Here is a 13609-nt window from a genome sequence, read left to right as displayed (position 1 = left end):
GTTATTTATATATACATTCGTCCCTTTGAGTTTGCGGGAGCTCGCTGTTCGCAGTTCTCACAGTTAAAACTGCTTCAGTGCACTGTGTTTAATCTTTCATTTTTGAGTTTACATATTGTCGGTCAGTGCAATCTAAGTACTATCAGAAAATGGAAAATGTATGTAAAGTGATAACATGGAATGTCAAAGGGTTAGGCCATCCTATCAAATGTAAACGAGTGCTTACTTTCCTCAAGAAAGAAAAAGTTGATATTGCTTTTTTGCAGGAAACCCACTTGTCAGACGTAGAACATCAAAAACTTAAGAGAGACTGGGTGGGCCAAGTATTCCTCTCAAGCTACACAACTCAAAAAAGAGGAACTGCTATACTCATACACAAAAATGTACCATTCTTAGTTAGAGAACAACAGAGTGATAAAGAAGGACGATTTATTTTAATCAAAGGTACTCTGTATGGTAAGGAAATCACTTTAATGAACATCTATGCTCCCAATACAGACACTCCTAAATTTATGAACAACATTGTTACTTTATTCAATCAGCATTGCACTTGTCTTGGGCTATTAGCAGGTGACTTTAATTACTGCTTCAATGCAAATCTAGACAGGTCCACATTTTCAATGTCCACGGGTTCCATAATGGCCCCATGTTAGTTGCCCACATGGATTTCATATAGGATGGCACTTGCGACTAAGTGGGACCCAAGTGGGCAACATGCATAAGACCCATCTCGGTCCCAGCTTTAACCCAGACAATATTTATATGTGGGGCCCATGTGGGTCTGAAATGGGCTGAAAAATGGGCTCAATATGGGATTGTCCGCGGGTTCCATAATGGCCCCATGCCAATTGCCCACATGGATTTCATGTAGGATGACACTTGCCACTAGGTGGGACCCAAGTGGGCAACATACAGAAGACCCATCTTGGTCCCAGCTTTAACCCAGACAACATTTATATGTGGTGCCCATGTGGGTTTGAAATGGGCTGAAAAATGGGCTCTATATGGGATTGTCCACGGGTTCCATAATGGCCCCATATTACTTTAGATTTCATATAAGATGACATTTGCCACTAGGTGGGATCCAAGTGGGCAACATACAGAAGACCCATCTCGGTCCCAGTTTTAGGTTTTATGTGGGTACTACATGGTTTCTATATGGGCTCAAATACGGGCTGTAAGTGGGTTTGTCCAAGGGTTCCATGTTGGCCCCAGCAACTTGTTCATGTGGGTTTTATGCAGGATTTCACAGGGTTTTAGGTGGGGCACAACTAGGGATCATACGCATGGGGCCCCATTAAGGTTCCTCTGGGTTCCATCTAAATGAGTAGCAACACCACACAAATACATTTTAAAGCATTAGAGCACACAGTGAGATTAAATTTTTTTTCAAATTTAAATTTTATTGAAACTACCAATCACATTATGCTATATTCTGACATTTCCAGAGACAATATTTATAGAAGCTGTTTAAAGAGTATCTTTTAAAAGGTATATACCTAATGTTTAAATAAATGTAATAATTAAAGTTAATACATATTTTGAACCTGTATTTAAATAACGGATTTGTTTCATGCTACTAACAGAAACCATGTAAAGTTTTAGTCACTGGCTTGATTCACTGATGCATTACGCTTAGGGCATCAAGACGGCCAGTGGCGGGACGATTATTAAACAGTATTGAACAGTATTAAACGATTTAGAAAGAAAGTCTGTGTGAACTTGAATGATTAGCTACAAATAAGAGATCACTGATCACAGATCAGGCCTTAATGAACACTGTTACTCACTGTTTGTGGCGGTGCTGTCGAATCCATATCGTAAAAGTCTGTTTGTAAAGCCTGTGCTGACATTGTGACTGATAAACAGAATCCATTTTCTCCAAATTCTCTGGTGCGGGCAAAGCAGAGGAAGGGGAGGTAACTGTTCCCCGTATGACGACATACCGGGAAGATTCCAGATCGGCTTGTCTGAGCTTTCATTTTCTTAAAGGCAGAGCAGGACACCCAGAACTCGGTTTACACCTATCACAATTTCTAGCCACTTGGGGACCATATTCATAAACCAAAATTTCATGCCATAGGACCTTTAAAGACAGTCAGGGAACTTTTGTTGGAAAGAATAAAAATAATACATAAAAGAAAACATGCTAAATCAAAATTGTCTATTCAGTAGAAAAACCAAAACTAATTTTCTACTTCAACAAATTGCCTAATTTTATTGTGCTCATTATGTGTGAAACAGAGTACAACAGGGCATATTACAACCCAAATAATGCAATCATTGAACATGGCAACTTACTCATGGCAAAATTCTTCAATCTTCAAGATATTGCTATAATAAGAAAAATATTGACCAAAAGTCATTGGACTGAAAAGAAGTAGAAAAATATGTTTAAAGGGTCACTTCAGTGGTTTAGCATTAGGCTTTGTATCAGTAGAAACCCGGTAGTATATTCAAATTATGGTACTTTCCCCCCTCAAATCCCCCTGAGACGAGAGAATTATGCATTTTATTTCTGGAAAAATTCCTCCAATGAGGATTTTTTATCCAGAGGCAAAGACTACAGTCACTAGATGGAGCTGTTCCGCATGTTATCAACCCGTCCATAGGGGAGAGATCTTACCCACAGAACGTAACGTTAAGACAGACGGCCGCACTGACAATCATAATAACGGAGCGATGCAGAGTAAAGTGAGTGTTTCAACTTTTTATGAATTCCTGTGATTATGGAGTTTAGCTTCCATATGCGATCTGAAAACATGCCAGACTGGTGCTTAACATTACCTCAGTTCTGCTCAGCTCTTCGTGTGAATGAAATCTGACACTGGTGTGTCTGTGACGTGACTTTCGTTCGGCTCACTCACACTTTATTGAAAACACGCGTTCAGTTTTTAATTGTAGTGTTTATTCTCTAACTGAACGAAATGATTGTATTACTATGAAGATCAAAACGACGGTGTACGGAGTGGCCTCGTAGGGCAGCAAAGCAAGTGCATTCTGGGAGTTGTTGTCTTTCATCCACATGAGACAAAAATACATTTTCTGTCTTTTCTCAGTCTAGAAGGCACCAAATTCAAAAATAATTTCACATTTCTACTACATAAATGACCCAGTTTAAATACAAAGCTTAATGCTAAATCACAGAAGTTACCCTTTAATGTTTCTGTTTAATGTCGATTGTTGAAAATAATTTTCCTGCTATCTAAACTGATGTGTGGCAACACACAGTGGGTAGCCAGGAGTCCTTTCTGTGTGGAGTTTGCGAGGGTTTCCTCTGTGTGGGTTTCCTCTTTCCTCATGTAGGTATAAGGGAACAATACGTAAAGTTTTGGGGAATAAAGGGGTAACAACCAGGAAAATTAACAAATGATTTATACTGTAAATATTTTTATTCTACTATTATAGTCCTATGTTTGGAGCAATTTCGCGAGAACATATATTGCGTAGTTCTTTGTATTAATGATGTACAAATTACATAAAGGCATTTTTTTTATTCTGGAATACACTTATACAGTATTTTTTGGATATCAAAAGTGCACTGATTAAGGTCCATCAGTGGAAAAAAATTAAAAATAAGAAGAGGAATAAAAGGAGGAGGAACCCTAGTGAAAAAAAATAGTATACTTAAGCACAATATATTCATATATGTACTTTAGTATAACTAAATGTATTTGTGACACACTATAAATTGGTATACTTAAAGTTGTCAGGAAACAGGAGGGAAATTAAAGATGGTAGGCAGAGATGAGGGATCCAAATGCAGGGAAACTTTAATAAACAAACAATCAAAACAAGAATCAGGAACAAAATAACAAAATAATACAATAACCAAAACACAAGGAACAGTGAAAAGCATACACCTGCAAGACTTCAAACAACAACCGACAGAGAACCAGAGAAAACAAGGGATTTATATATATACACACAGGGAAGACTAGCTTAACGAGATAACACGGAGTGTGGTGAACGGGAAAAACATTGGGAGACTAATCAAAATGAAAACTACAAAGAACTACAACAACCCCACGGGAAACAGGACACAGAAAATAACACAGAGACAATGCACAGAAGCAGATCTGACATTAATGGTATCTGTGCCCTCCAGCTTCGATACCAGTCTTACGTACCTCTGGGCTGCCCTAAAGTCCTCCTCCTCCACAATCATGGCTACTGGGATCTCTGACCTGGTGACCCTCACAGCTGAGAACTCATGGTGGTGGCATGGTGGCTGCAGAATTAACCTCCGCCACCAATACTGAGCCGCTCAGCTGAAGTGCAAGGGCCGCATAGCACTCCAACGTGCTGTCAGGTTCCCACCACGGCATCCATGACTGGAGAGGCTCTGCCAATCCCCTCCGGAAAAAGATAATTCAGCTGGCTTCACTCATCTCAGTAAGGTGAGCCAACCTGATGAACTCCAGCACATAGTTCTCAATGCTGAGCTCTCCTTGATGGAGGTGCATTAATCTACCCACTGGATCCATGTTGAGTCGTCGTTCTGTGAGGAAACATAAGGGAAATCAAAGAAGGCAGGCAGAGATGAGGGATAAGAGAGCCCAAGGCACAGAAGAAGATCTGACAAAAGTCTGTTAAATTGGAACAACTAATTTTGTACTAAATGCATTCTCGATTAACCCTCTCGAGTCGGCGGTCGCGCAGGCGATCGGCTCGCTTTTTTTCTTATCATTGCCAAAGAGACTCAAATAACGTCGTTTTTTATCATTCAGGCAAGTGTTATACATCATTATAATCTGTTAAATTAAATTTTTTTGTGTACAGTCACAATAAAAACAAATTGTTGTGCTTTTTCCAAAATAAAGAAAACAAACATGATGCGCGATCTGCAGCCTCTCTCTCAAAGACGATCATTCAGATCATTCTTGTAGATCTGAAAATTCAGCTTTTGTCCCCGTTATGATTGAATCACAGGACCGGATACCAGTAATTTGCCAAGAGATCTCTTTTTATTATTTTATGTATCAGACATAGTTGAGACATTGAAAAGTTATTGTCTCATGCCAGCCGTATGTTTCTCCATTCCTCCATTTCGCTCCCCTCTCCCTTCTTCATCCTCTCTTCGTCCCTCGTCCATCTCTCATCTCGTCTCGTCTCTCCTCTGAGTCTCCTCGTCTGAGGCTGGACACTCAATTTGGATATTATATATACTACTAACAGAGGATCTCACTTGGAAGAGACTTCCATAGAAGGAAGAGAAACATGCGTCCTATGTTTAAAATAGAGCGTATACATCATGCTTACATCAGTTGCACAATCCACTTTCCTTATAAAGAATCAGTTTACAATACATCATAGAACAGATGCATGCTACTGTGTGCATCAGTGGAAACATTTTCTATAAGAGTGCACATTCCTGTAACAAATATAGCTCATCCAAGTCTCTCCTTGGGACACAATGTTCAACACAGTCTGACTTACATTGTACATTATACAAATAATTATGAAAAATAATAAAACATAATAATACTAAATAAAAATAACATTAAACAATAAAATTTCGATCTTCAGTCCCTCCTCTGGAACTACGACAGTCAGTTCCACACCGTCACCCCTCCAGTGGCCATCTAGTGGAGCAATAGTGAAGAAAAGGAAAGGCAAAAGAAAGGAAAACAACAAACAGAAAACAAACAAAACAAATAACCCAAACCCATGATATGTCCCCGCATACTATGTGTCTTTTATCATCTATGTGTATGCATTTAAAATGTACCCCATACATCTAAGAAAGGAAACATTAATAAATCTTCGCCAGTACCTGAACTTTTCAGTAAATATACCTGAATTCCTTCAGTTCCTGGTTCAAAATAACAAACTAAAAGAAACGTTGATATTAAAGAATCCTATCCCTTGGGGTTGTAAATCAGTAAGCAGGTGTTGATTGTTTGTCAGTTGTGTTTTGTAAGTGTAAAATCTATCTTCACCTCTTATCAAAGCATGTCTTGAAACATGTCTGTTCATTATTCATTTGTTTAGAAAAGTCAACTCAGTTGTTTTGCATTGGAATGATTCCAACAATCTAAAATAACTTATGCTAAGATCTTGCTAAGGTTTTCTTTAGTTAAAAATGTTAAATTCACTTAACCTTTTTTATCCAGAACTTCTCTTAAAACAGCAAAAGCAGACTTCATCTTTAACCACCACCATGTCTTGGAATTATCCTGTCATGTCTTAAAGGGGTGGTAAACCACGATTTCACTATTCTAACTTTAGCTAACGTGTAATGTTGCTGCTTGAGCATAAACAACATCTGCAAAGTTACAACGTTCAAAGTTTAAAGCAAAGGGAGATATTTGCTTTTAAAGAAATCAGTTTCTAAGAACTACAGCAAACGGCCAGTAGGCGACTACACACATTCCTCCAGGGTTGGTGACATCAACAGGCTCAATATTTACATAAACCCCTCCTCCGAGAATATTAAATAAGGGGGGGTGAGGCCATTTTGTATCGCGGCGCTGTTGTGGTATAGTTAAGCTGGAGTGTTGTTGCCGCGATGCCGAGGAAACGCTGTTATTTTCATCCGGATTGCAGGTCTGGGGTACTTGCTCTGTTCAGCCTTCCTTGGGACGGGGGTGCGTTAAAGAGCGTTTAACATACAGCATGTTATATGCACGTGTGTTTGAGTCAGCGGGGAATCAGGCACGCGCAGGGCTCCCTGCAGCACATCTAACAGAGGAAAACATCCACCGTCTTCGCGATTTCAATGCCAGATTGCACAACGTCAGCTGCGTGAAAAAAGCACTGCCGGTGCGTGGATGCACGACGCGCGCGCTGCACATTTCACGGAGGACAACACAAACTTCCACAAACTTCGCGAGTTCAATACAGGATATGCACAACGGCTTGTCCTGAAAGCTGGATTTACAAACAGAAGCTGTTCACGGGCTAACTTACTAGTTAAAGCCAGTGCTTAGTGTTTGTTTTGGGTTAGTTCTTGCGACAGATATTTGGCTATAATCGTTCTAAAAATACAAAAGTTAAAGTGCCATTCAGTAGCGATCATTATAGATCCGCAGTCTTTACTCTTGAGGACTGAACAGGTTCTGCTCGATCATCTTCACTCAAATGTTCTGGGTCTGATTCGGGCTCAGATTGGTATGGTTTTATTGACGCCGTTGTTTCTAACACTGACCAAAGCACAGCCTCCGGTAAGGGGCGTGACGTTTCCGACATGCACTAGGCGTTTAGCGAATCACAACACACTGGGCCAGCTAACCAATCTGAGCCCATAGCGTATTTTTGAGGGACTGGCTTCATACAACCCGGAAAGCATCAGACCGTTTTACAAGGAGGGACAGAGCAGTGTAGAATAAAGGTCAAATATATGAAAAATAAGGCAATTTTTTTTAAAACGAAGCATGAACACATGTTACAGTGCACCCCACAAACACAGTCAAGCCTTCAAAAGAATGTGTTTTATCACCCCTTTAATGATTTACAGGAGTGAAAACTATGATAGAGACATGTTAGTTCAATATCACACTTTCAGAGATTTCCCATTATGCTGAATCTGAAACTTCTAAACAATAATTGCACATAAGGCAACCAACTTCATGTTCCTAATATAAATTAAGAAGTTTTTATGTTATGGTCTCCAAAGTAATTAATTACAATCCCTCATGGTCTCAGCTGGTTCTTGAAAACCCATTCCCCTTATCTCTTTATGAATGATCATCTTTCCCAGGGTGTCCCCCTGGCATAGTCACACCATCCAAGGAATGTGGTTGCTGGTGATCTGGTATGGAGGAGTTCCCATTTCTAGGGCAGACTACTGTAACTTCTCACAGCTCTCCCTTCAATGATGCTGTTGGCCTTACAAACATCTTCTCACTCTCATACACATCTCACAATCACACCTCCCTTCAGGAGATGCCCAGTAGCGGCGGTAAAATCTCTGCCTTAGATTGTCCCCTTTTTGGCCATAGAGGATCTTATCCGTCATTGAGAAATCACCTCATGCTCACTGGTAACCACTCTTTCCATTACGAAACCTTTGACAGGCATTTTCTTCAACAGAATCAAGGAATTGCATTCAAGAGCCATCAGAACCATTTGGAATGCCTAATAGTTTCAAAACATGGAGACAGATTAATAACAGCACTATTAATAACTTAAATCAATTAGTTATTACAACAATCCGTTCAAAGTTAAGTTCTGCTTCATCTGTAACCGGAGCCATCGGCCCTGTACATGGTGAAGACAAAGATGAGACAAAGAAGTTACTGGTCATAGAGTAACAAATCCAAAATGATCACTTATATCATTTAAGGTCTGTATTCATTTAAAAGATTGAGTGAATGAGTTTTGCTTGAAACATTTAATTACTAAATGCCTAGTATAATTTCTTTAACATCTCTGTGTCTATGATTTCCAACTGAAACACTGTGCTTTACTATAAATAACGTATCACTCATAGCACAGGCTCAAATAGCATTCAGCTGTCTATGAATGAGAGAGAACCCACTGAGGCAAAGTCCAGAATGCCCCAGGACTGCATTTTCATAAACTTTTAACATAGTTTAATACTACAAATTTTTACTATGGCTTAACCAGAAATTGCATGTTTTCGATTGCATCTTTGTTTATATTTGTCTTTTCTCTTTTTCCTTTTTTTTAATATATTTTATATATATATATTAACACCAGACATTTCTGTCATTTGATCTCATCTAGAAATGTATTTTGCAGATGCTTTCTTTGTTTTCAGCCATTTTGCAAATAATTTGTATATTTTTCTATGTGAACTAGAGAAACAGCAGGCTATCTATTTATAAGTGTGTGTGTGTGTGTGTGTGTGTAGAGAGAGAGAGAGAGAGAGAGAGAGAGAGAGAGAAGAGGGTACAGGGTGAATTCCAAAGGGAGGGGCTGCTCTCCCTTATGAACACTTGAGAAACTCGAGGAAAGGAAAAAGAAACAGTTAAAAGTTAACTCATATATTTTCAATTGTATTTTACTTTAAAATTCAGTTTAACTCAAATAAATCCTTTCTCTTTTTTTCTTTTCATTTTTCTTTTCAGTTGAACTCAGATCAGTCTCCTCCCCAAATATTGAACAGCTTTACTGTCAAAATCAGAAGGCCAACGATTCTAGCCACTTTTATTCATCAAGGCGCCTTATACCTTTAGCGTGTTTAAACGTTTTAGGGCTTTCTAAAGCTGCGCAACCTTTAGCGCAGACCCGCCACTTTAAACCGCTTTAATCTCACAGTTCGTTGCACTTCTCCGTACTTCTTCTAAGCACGATTCTAAGGCACGAAGGACACATTAGAGATTTTTCTCTGCCCAAAAATAACAAAATGTAAAAATAAAACAAAACTGCTCGGGTTATGTATATAACCCTTGTTCCCTGAGAAGGGGAACGAGCACTGCATCGGAACGACGCTTTGGGGATGCTCCCTTAGCATCAGCGAATCTGAAACCAGAATGCCAACTAGGCCAATCCGATTGGCGTGCGTGATGACGTCATTGTGACGGCATACCCGGAAGTATAAAAGGGGAGCTGGAACGTAATGGCGGTAGTAATTGCTCTGAAGCATGCGCTCCAGGCGCGCCGAGGTGTGGCGTCGGGATGCAGTGCTCGTTCCCCTTCTCAGGGAACAAGGGTTATGTACATAACCCGAGCAGTTCCCTTTCGAGGGAACTCGCACTGCATCGGAACGACGCTTTGGGGAACGAGTACCCACTAGGCCACACCGAAGGGTAGCACCTGCCCTAGTGTGAAGCCGGAGACCGGGCACAGCTAGGACTGGAGCACTCTAGCACCAGGCGTCGTAGGGAGATCCAGGCTATAGAACCTGATAAAAGTGTGTGGGGTAGCCCACCCGGCCGCCTCGCAGATATCCTGCAAGGGGACCCCAGAAAGAAGGGCCACCGAAGAGGCCATGCCTCTGGTGGAATGAGCCCTCACGGCCACAGGTGAAGGCAAACTGCGCACCTGGTAGGCCATGGTAATCGCCTGGACAATCCAGTTACTGATTGTCTGGGTAGACGCAGGCAATCCCTTCTTAGGTGAACCAAAACACACCAACAGTTGTTGTGATCTCCTCCACTGTGCAGACTTCGCCAGATAAACTCTCAGAGCCCTAACCGGGCAGAGTAGGTGAAGCCTCCCCTCTTCCGCCGTCACATGAGGCGGAGGATGAAATGCCTGCAGGACCGATGACCTGACCACCCTGGAAGGCACCTTAGGCACGTAGCCCGGCCTAGGGTGTAAGATGGCCTTTACTCCTCCCGCCACCTTAAGGGTCAGATTTTTTGGTCCAGCCGACTCCAATGGTTCGAAGGGGGCCTCAGCCAATCCTTCGAGAACCACTGCCAGGTCCCAGGTTGGAACTCTGGACCGAGCCGCAGGCCTCATCCTCCGAGCCCCACGGAGGAATTGTACAACCAGCTGGTGCCTACCCAGAGGCCCATCACCCATAGGAGTGTGGAAAGCCGCAATGGCAGCCACGTACACCTTGAGTGTGGACGGGGTAAGCCCTGCAGAGAAGCGATCTTGGAGGAACTCCAGCACTGAAGCCACTGGGCAGTTAACTGGGTCCACCTCACGCTCTCTGCACCAAGTGGAAAATACATTCCACTTGAGGCTGTACAGTCTCCTCGTAGACGGAGCCCTGGAACTGAGTAAGGTCTCTATCACCTCCGCCGATAGGCCAGCCTCTATGAACCTGGTCCCCTCAGGGGCCAGACCCATAGGTTCCAAATCTCCGGGCGGGGGTAAAATATCGTACCCGCCGCCTGAGACAGGAGATCCCTCCTCAGAGGAATCTCCCACGGCTGACCTGCTAGCAGAGCTATGATATCCGAGAACCAAACTCGAGTCGGCCAACGGGGTGCTACCAGAAGTAGACTGACCCCCTGTCGACGGACCCTTTCCAGGACTCCCGGGAGCAGAGCAATCGGGGGAAATGCGTACAGACGCAGCCTCGGCCACGTCTGAACCATGGCATCCAGCCCCAGCGGAGCTGGATGCATGAGGGAAAACCACAGTGGACAGTGGGACGTCTCTCGAGACGCAAACAGATCCACCTCCACTGGGCCGAACCTCTTGCATATGGCCTCCACCACCTCTGGGTGGAGTCGCCACTCCCCGGGCCTCAGCCCCTGCCTCAGCAGGATGTCTGCTCCCTGATTTTGGACCCCCGGCACATACATTGCCCTGATGGACAACAGTTTCCCTTGGGACCACAGGAGGATGTGATGCGCCAGTCTGCAAAGAGGGCGCAACCTCAAACCCCCCTGCCGTGCCAGAACCAGTGAGGGAGGCGTCTGTTGAAACGGATTTCCGGCAACAGGACGCTCCCAACACTGGCCCTTGGGACAGAAACCAAGGTTTCTTCCATATGACTAGGGAACGAAGGCCACTGCGCGTTACCCTGATCATACAGAATGGATTTCCCCTCAAGGAAAGCCACCTGGTTTACTTCCATATCAGGACATGGTGGCCGCGGAGGTCCGGGAAAAAGCTCCTCAGAGCTTTGTAGACCGCCAGCATTTCCAGGCAGTAGATGTGCCAGGAGAAATGCCTGGTCTCCCACAGACCTCTCGCAAAGCGGCCGCCATGACCACGTCCCAGCCAGTGAGGGAGGCGTCTGTTGAAACGGATTCCCGGCAACAGAACGCTCCCAACACTGGCCCTTGGGACAGAAACCAAGGTTTCTTCCATATGACTAGGGAACGAAGGCCACTGCGCGTTACCCTGATCATACAGAATGGATTTCCCCTTAAGGAAAGCCACCTGGTTTACTTCCCATAACCACGTCCCAGCCAGTGAGGGAGGCGCCTGTTGAAACGGATTACCGGCAACAGAACGCTCCCAACACTGGCCCCTGGGACAGAAACCAAGGTTTCTTCCATATGACTAGGGAACGAAGGCATCTGCGCGTTACCCTGATCATACAGAATGGTTTTCCCCCCGAGGAAAACCCCTTGATTCCTAGCTACCACTGTAAGGGTCTCATGCAGCAGGCCAAGAGATATTCTGTTGGACGCAGCCGCAATGAGCCCCAGCAGACCTTAAACTGCTTCACAGTGATGCTGTGGCCTAGCTTCATTTTAGAGACCACCGCCCGTATGGACTCGATACGTTCAGGAGACAATTGTGCCCACAACGTAGAGAATCCCATACGACTCCCAGGAACACAGTTCTCTGAGAAGGCGTCAACACGCTACTGCGTGTAGAGTCTCAAAGGGCTAGGCCGCCTGGAAGAACCCGATATTGGTACGCTTTGCCCCAAAAAGCGAACCTCAGGAACTTCCTGTGACACAGAAGGATGGATACAGGGAAGTATGCGTCCTCTTCAGACCCATCGTGACAGACCAGTCCTCAGACTGGATCTGAATCACAATGGAGGAAATGCTAAGCATCTTGAATCTGAATCTCCTCAGAGAACGATTCAAGTACCTCCGGTCTAAAGTTGGATGCAACTCGCCATCCCTTTTAGGAACTATGAAGTACTGGCTGTAGAACCCGGACTCCCTGTCTGGCGGAGGAGCACATTCTGTGGCCTCCTTACCAACAGGGAGTGAACTTCCTGTTCCATTACCCGAACCTGCCCAGGGACCACTGCCGTCCAGACCACCCCACTGAACTTCAGGGGAAGGTAACCGGACTGCAGTCTGTATGCCCCTTCCTACAGTCGCAGGCCCCAAGCTGATATATTCGGAGGCATAACAATGCGCCGAGATAATCTGCTAAGGGAACCAGCCTCTCGAGGCCGGTCTCGGGTGTCAACCGAGCCTCCTCCCCGACCCCCTGAAGCGGCTAACCGGCAGGGCGAAATCGAGGAAGATTTTCGGTGTGCGTACGCGTTTGCTGGACCACCGCAAGTCTTGCTAGAGGCGGCTGATGCAGCACGCGTGCACGGGGAAACGATGTGGCCCGAAGCGTACTAGACGGCGGGAACACAGCATCGACTCCCGAAAAACTCCACAGGGGAGACGACCTCGATCGCTCCTACCCGGGAGAGGGGGCTGGCCAGCAGGGGCCTCATCTAAGGGAGCAGCTCAACAGGGCCACAACACTAGAGCGGACACTGCGATTAGCAATTGCCTGAAACTGATGTGTCCCGCAGGCCACAAGGCGGCGAGAACGACATCAACTTCAGGAGGGCTCCATCTTAGATGAATATCCAGTTCACAAGTTAAACACGCTTGGGTGACAGAATTAAAGTATCCAACTTATCAAAGTCGGATAACATGACACTCAATTCCTCGGAATTAAATGCCATCATAATCACCAAACCCGTGCAACCTGATCTGAATAATAGGCTGAATAAAAAAATATATATCTAACTCCTCAAAGTCAGATAATATTTTAATTTAATTCCTCAGAATTAAATGCAGCCACAATTAAGGTGAAACATAGTCTGAATGATAGGCTAAATATCTAACTCTTCAAAGTCAGATTATATTTTATTTAATTCCTTAGAATTAAATGTGGCCGTAATTAATCAGACAACACTGTTTTATTTGTATTATACGGACTCATTGACCCTGCGTTGCCTCAGCAACGTGGTTCAAGCCGTCATAATACAATTGGTTTTCATCCCTCGAGAAAAAAGCCAAACAGTGTCTCACAATACGGTGAAACA

This window comes from Gobio gobio, assembly GCF_949357685.1.
Source record: "Gobio gobio genome assembly, chromosome: 11".
Taxonomy (NCBI): domain Eukaryota; kingdom Metazoa; phylum Chordata; class Actinopteri; order Cypriniformes; family Gobionidae; genus Gobio; species Gobio gobio.
This window is presented reverse-complemented; position numbering follows the sequence as displayed.